General features: G+C 35.9%; 1 pseudogene; it reads right to left on the bottom strand.

Annotated features, from left to right (window-relative positions):
* Window positions 1-431: 431 nt before the first annotated feature.
* On the bottom strand, window positions 432-5,599 carry LOC112503204 (annotated as a pseudogene).
* Window positions 5,600-6,917: the final 1,318 nt, after the last annotated feature.

The following is a 6,917-nucleotide window of genomic DNA, read 5'->3' as shown; positions in this document are numbered from 1 at the left end:
GCATGGATGGAAATTAACTTCAATGAAATATCCGTAACAACTATGTCTCATAAATCCATCTTCATACCTGTGGTTTTTTTCTAGACCTCAATTARTGCTCGAAAGATATGCATTTAAGGTTCAATTTATATGAAATCATGAGTTATGTAAAAACACCACCTTTGAATAGTACTCAACCACAGCAAACTTCTTCATATTACCATATCCTGCACCTGCTGAGTCCATTCTTGTATGATAGCTTCATAAASAYGACATCCCTGAAGAAACAAAATGAAGCATGTTTAAAGAAATAGTCATGCAACAGATTCATATCCCCACTTGATTCATGTCAAGCATAAGTAAGCACCTCATTTTCAGCCCCCTCTTCATCTCTACATCCTGTTATTGATGAAGTGCAGTAAGATCCATTCGTGCCAACAAGAGAAAATATGTTACAGTACAGTACAGTAGCCTCCCGTAGTTGTAGTTGTGGTTGTTCCGTCTTCTGATCGAACAATTTCCAGACCTCCTACCATAGTTGTAGTTGTGGTTGTTCCGATTTCTGATCGAACAATTTTCAGACCTCCTACCGTAGTTGTAGTTGTGGTTGTTCCGTCTTCTGATCGAATAATTTCCAGACCTCCTAACGGTGAAATGCTCGGGGGAAGATTATTTATGCTTGTACCTCGTATATCCAACTTTTCTAAACATTCTAAACGTCCAAGTTCCTCTGGCAATTTCTCAACTCTAATAGAATCGTGGAGACTGAGATACTTTAGACTTTTCAACCTACATATGCTGTTCGGAATATCTCGTAAAACTAGACACCGTTTTAGTATTAGCCTCTCTAAACATTCTAATCGACCAAGATCCTCCGGTAACTTCTCTAGAAGCTCACAGTCATAAAGTGATAGAAATTTCAGATGTTTCAACATACAAATGCTATACGGAAGATGTTTAATCTTTTTAGAACTCAAATACAGTTCCTCTAAACATTCTAATCGGCCAAGCTCCTCCGGTAACTTCTCAAGAAGCTTACAATCAAAAAGATTGAGAAATTTCAGATGTTTCAACGATAAAATGCTATCAGGAAGATGTTTAATACTTGGAGACCACAAACTGAGCTGCACTAGACATTGTAAGTTGTCAAGGTCTTTGGGCACCTCTGGAATATCGCCCTTCAGTGTAAGGTATCCTAAGTGCTGTAAACCACAAATGCTTCCGAAAAAACTCTCAAGGTCTGTGCAAGCACAAGAGGAACTTACCGAAATAAGCTTCTCAACATTTCCAATCGATGAGGGTAGATCTTCCTCATATGTACAATCAAACTGAAACTTGGGGAAATTATCATCAGGGTGCAATGGGCATTTATCTATCGACATTCCATGTAGATATAAAATAGGTAATAATAATCCATAATATCTCTTAATATGTAAATTTGTAAACCTCAAAAAACCTTTTGCTTTTAAGTTGGTGAGCTTTTTTAGACCTCCAATGGGAGCAAGAAGTTTTACCAAACTGGAACATTCTTCAATGTGTGAACTCTGGAGATTTGGAGTTCCCCCAAGGTCAAGTGTCTTCAACTTTGAGCATCCTTTGATGTCCAGAGATTTGAGCATTACGTCTCCAACGGGGATGTGAAGTTCTACCAAATCACAAGATGTAAGAATCAACTTCTTGAGATTTCGGGTGAGCTCAAGGGTACTCAACTTTGAATTAATCACTTCGAGGTCTTTGAGTTGTTGATATCTGACGGAATCGAGAAGTTGTACCAAATCATCATGCCCATCAAGAGTCAAAGCCTCAAGATTCCGAGTCATCCCAAGGTCAAAGGTCCTCAACTGTGGACATCCAAGGCTGAGGGTTCTTAGTTTGCAACGTTCATCGTGCAAGCGAAATTCCACCAAATTATAACATCCTTGAAGTTCTAATGTCTCGAGATTCGGAATTGACCCAATGTCAAGGGTCCTCAACGTTGAAATATCGAGGACAAGGGATTTGAGTTGTTGACATTCAAGGAACATGTCATGTTTTACCAAATAATCACATTCTTCTAATTTCAATATCTCGAAATCCGAAGTTGGTCCAAGGTTAAGGGACCTCAAAGAAGGTGGACAACTCAAGTCGAGGGATTTGAGATGTGGACATTCACGGTGGATGCAAAGTTCTACCAAATCCTTACATCCATGAAGATTCAGTGTCTCGATATTCGRAACCAACCTAAGGTCAAGGGACCTCAACTTTGAACTACTCAAGTTGAGGAATGTGAGTTGTGGACATTTACATGGCATGAAAAGTTCTACCAAATCACAACATTCATTAAGATTCAATGTCTCGATATACGGAACCAACATAAGGTCAAGGGACCTCAACTTTGGACTACTCAAGTTGATGAATTTGAGTTGTGGACATTCACATGGAATGTGAAGTTCTACCAAATCTGAACATTCCAGAAGATTCAACGTCTCGATATTCGGGACCAACCTAAGGTCAAGGGTACTCAACTTTGAACCACTAAGGTTGAGGGATTTGAGTTTTGGGCATGGAAGAGGCATGTGAAATTTTAGCAAATCACGACTACGTTCAAGATTTAATATCTCAAGATTTGGAGTTAGCCCAAGGTCAAAGGTCCTCAAATACGAAGGACTGAGTTTAAGGAATCGAAGTTTGGGAAGAACCTATGATAAGAAAAACAAAAAGAAAAGATGGAGAGTGTAAAAAGAGAGCAATAGATGTGTAGTGTCATAATATATCTATAAATGATGCAAAACCATTACACTTACCTTTCTCTCTCCCCCTTCCCAAAGTTGTTTCATGCCACGCACTTCGAGAGCAACAAGATTACTTCCTTGAAATGTTTTCGGTAAAACACGAAAAAGGAGAGAACGCGAATTTAGATATTGCAAAGAATCCGGTAAGTATGGGACATCTTCATCATACCCCAAATCTCTTGTGCTGTAGAAAATGTCAAGAAATCTAAGTTTCTCCATCTTTCTAAGGCCTTTCGTAATAGTTTTTTTATTGACTTTTTTCGCCCACAGCTTTATACATGTTGCTTCAGTCCCCTGAAATCCAAAAGTATTGACCGTGAAACTTACGCGTGTAAATGATACAAGACAACTCGCCAACTACTCGAGATTGACTTGGTCAAAACTCGGTCAACACTCGACTCGAATAGGCTCGGCTCAAAACTCGAACTCGACTCGAAATATATTAACTCTAAAACTAATCAACAGATTTTTCTACTAAAATCATAATTAAAAAAGACGGAAACTATAAAAATTTTGCAGAAATTGTCCTACGTTGGAATAGAGATAGTAAAAAAAGAATGAAGAGGTGTTATAAAAAGAGAGGGAGATGAATGAAGTTTGTAACTTTATTTTTTTTTTGATGATGAAGTTTAAGGTGCATCTCTTTAATCTTTTAAAATTTAAGAGAACACATTTAAGTTTTATATCCCTAAAATTTCATAAATTTCGACGGGTGAGCTTGATTCGAGTTCGAGTTGGAGCTTGATTCGAGTTCGAGCTCGAGTTTAAAAAATTGCAATCAAGTTTGAGTCGAGTTTAGTTTTAACTACTTGCGAGTTTTCGAGTCGAGTTTGAACTTGAGAAATGGCTATTGAGTTTGAATCAAGTATATTGATACTCGAAATCGACTCGCATCATTTACACCCCTAGTGAAACTTACTTAGGTCATGAGGATTGAAAATTTGTTGGTGTTTTTCAACTTTACAAATAAATTTGATTCTTACCAAATCGTTAACCAATATATCTTCAATTTCCTTTGTAATCCACAATCGGGAGCGTCTTCCAGGCTCATTAAGGTTCGAACGACGAACAATATATCTCCCCATTTCTTCTATATGGTCATGCATGTTCAAGAACCCATCTTTAGAAATAGTTACGAGAGATTTGTTCTGAAGAACAGTCAAACCGTGTATAGCGTGAAATCCACGGCTTTCAAGCGCTATGATTGCTTCTTCTTTCATCAAACCTTTCAATAGGCATGCAACATCTAGGAATATTTCCTTGCAATCGGTATCTAGACCCATATAGCTTAACTCTAGCTTTTGTAGAGTTTCATCCAATGGAATTTTTTCAAGTCTTGCGAGGGTATCTATCCATACATGCTCCTTAGCATTACAAAGAAACGCACCCAAAACTGTGATTGTTAAGGGGAGACCAGCAGCATAACTTATAACGTTTCTTGATAGGTCTTCGTACCCAGGATTTGGACTCTGATTCCCAAATGCACACCTACTCAAGAGGCAAATTGCTTCGTCATCTGTTAATAGATTGACATCGTGAATATTGGAGTTCGCTACTTTGTGTGCTACCAACACTTGCTCATCTCTTGTTGTGATGATAATTCTACTTCCCTTATTAAACCAATTAAGCTCACCCGCTAACGCCTTAAGTTGGTCTACATGATCCACATCATCCAGAACAACAAGAACCTTTCTACAACTCATCATCTTTTTTATCATCTTTTTCCCATCATGAACATTACTTATTTTGATGTCCTGGGCATTTAACACATCTTTAAGGACTTGTTTCTGTAATTTCTTCAAACGGGATAAATTGGGATTTGAATTTTCCCTAACATTCTCAACAAAACTGCTACCTTCGAACCGAAAGGATATTCGATCAAAAACAGCTCTTGCCAAAGTTGTCTTCCCACCACCTCCCATCCCCTTGATTCCTATCATTCGAACGTCATCAATATTTGTATCTAATGATGAAACAACATCCCTTATTCGAGCCTCCATGCCAATTAATTTTTCATCGACGCTGAAATTGATGGATCGCAACTCTAGTGAGATCTCTTCAACAATTTTTTGGATAAATTTAGCTTCATGCCTGTGTATTTAAAGAAGACAAAATTAGCTAGCCCAAAATCCCACATGAACAATTCATTTAAATTCAGATTTATAACATACATATGAATATGAAGTAATTAAGAGAGTCATGTAATCATATCACATGTTTTATCTTTCAACAGGGACTCAGGTTTGATTTTGAATTTGACAACACAACATGATCTCCCATGGATGACCGTTTCACATCATAGGATAATGGTAGATTACCAAGAATCAATACGAAATAATATGGCAGAAATATTATATATGGATGAATTACCCATCTACAGTGTTCTTCAATCCAAACCCAGAAAGATTGGCTGCTTCTTTTAGAGCCTCTCTCCATTTTTCAGCAGCCTCTTTCTTTTCTTGTTTAGCAAAAGCTTTTCCAAATTCCCCACTTTGGTTGCGGACTTCAGTGGGTTCTACATCATAGAAGACGGGATAAGCAGTATGCTCAGTCACCATCTGGCACTCCATAATCTTTACAAGTTCATCCAAGCACCAAGATGAAGATGCATAGTTCCTGGAGAAAACAATTATATAGAATTTTGAGTCTTCAATGGATTYGATGAGCTCATCATCGATCCTCTCCCCTTTCTTGATTCTCTCGTCATCTTTGTAAGTGTGGATGCTTTTGTGCTGAAGAGCATGATAGAGATGATCAACGAATGTCTTACGAGTGTCTTCACCTCGAAAACTCAAAAAAACATCATACTTAAATATAGTCTGAGCGGATGAAGTCGAAGAAGACGCCATTACAGTTATGCTATATGTTGCTTGGTGATTAGCTATGCTAACTCTGCAAGAAGTGGTGAAACAGTAAAGCAAGGAGCAAACGAAGGAGAAATAAAGCACTATTAATTAATATAATATTTTTTTAGTAGAACAAAAGACACTATTAATTAATATAATAATTTTTTAAATATAAATAAAGACTCCCTATTTGGTCAAAAAGATGCTTAAGACAGTGGCAATTAATATAATAATTTTTTAAATATAAATAAACACACTATTAATTAATATAATAAATTTTTAAATATAAATAAAAACTCTATTATTTGATCAAAAAGATGCTTAAGACTAGTTCTCGAGCACTAACATATTTTTTTCTTCTTTATATATTTAAATAATTTCAATAAAAATATTAATACAATTTTATTAAAAAAAAACAAGGAAATAGTAAAAAAGCAGTGATACTAATTTCAAACATATGTAAAATCAGAAATGCACAAAAGAAATCTAAGTTAAAAAGCATGGCCGTAGTAAGCCTGATCATGAGATGCATCCCCCGAAGGAACTGGACATGATAATTTTTCATCATTCGGCGGAGGATCCAACTATAGGAGAACCAGGAACGGAGAGCTTTCCCCCCAACCCTGTTCAGCAAGTGGAACGCATTAGTTGTCCGCTGTCAGGTTGGGAGCCCCCCAATGACTCAAAAGCCGATCACACTGAAATTTTGGTAACCGTCTAAAAAGGCTTAATTTAACCTTTTTTCAACTTTAAATCATGAACCTAAAAGAAAAAGAACTTGGCTTTCTCTGCTTACCAAAGACGGTCCGAACCTTATACATCTCTATGTGAAACACACGGAACTGGAGTAATTATTACACTAATTTCAAGATAATCTACTTAATTATCACAATATATATATATATATATATATATATATATATATATATATATATATATAGGGGTGAGTTCAAATAAAAACCACTCAATTTGTAAAAACCGTGAAAACCTCATTCAACCAATCATAATTTTTCATTTTGTTATTTTTTTGTAATTATGAGAGGTTGATTAACCATTTTTATTGTGGAGGGTGTTAATCATGGATATTATCATCTTCATTATTTTAATTTTAGAGAAATACATGAACAATTCCATTAAATTTTTATTAAGTAGTATATGAAACAATTTTATAACCACATATGAAACAACTTCATCAAAAAAAGTATTATATGAAACAATTTCATAAAAAAAATTATAAGATTAACGATGGATGAGAGTAGTTTTTACGGTTTTTACAAATTGGAGTGGTTTTCATTTGATCGGTCATATATATATATATATA

The sequence above is a fragment of the Cynara cardunculus genome, unplaced genomic scaffold (genome assembly GCF_001531365.2).
Source record: "Cynara cardunculus var. scolymus isolate 2C unplaced genomic scaffold, CcrdV1 Un_Scaffold_2684, whole genome shotgun sequence".
NCBI lineage: Eukaryota > Viridiplantae > Streptophyta > Magnoliopsida > Asterales > Asteraceae > Cynara > Cynara cardunculus.
Note: the sequence above shows the minus strand (reverse complement) of the source record. Positions and strands in the feature narration are given on the sequence as shown.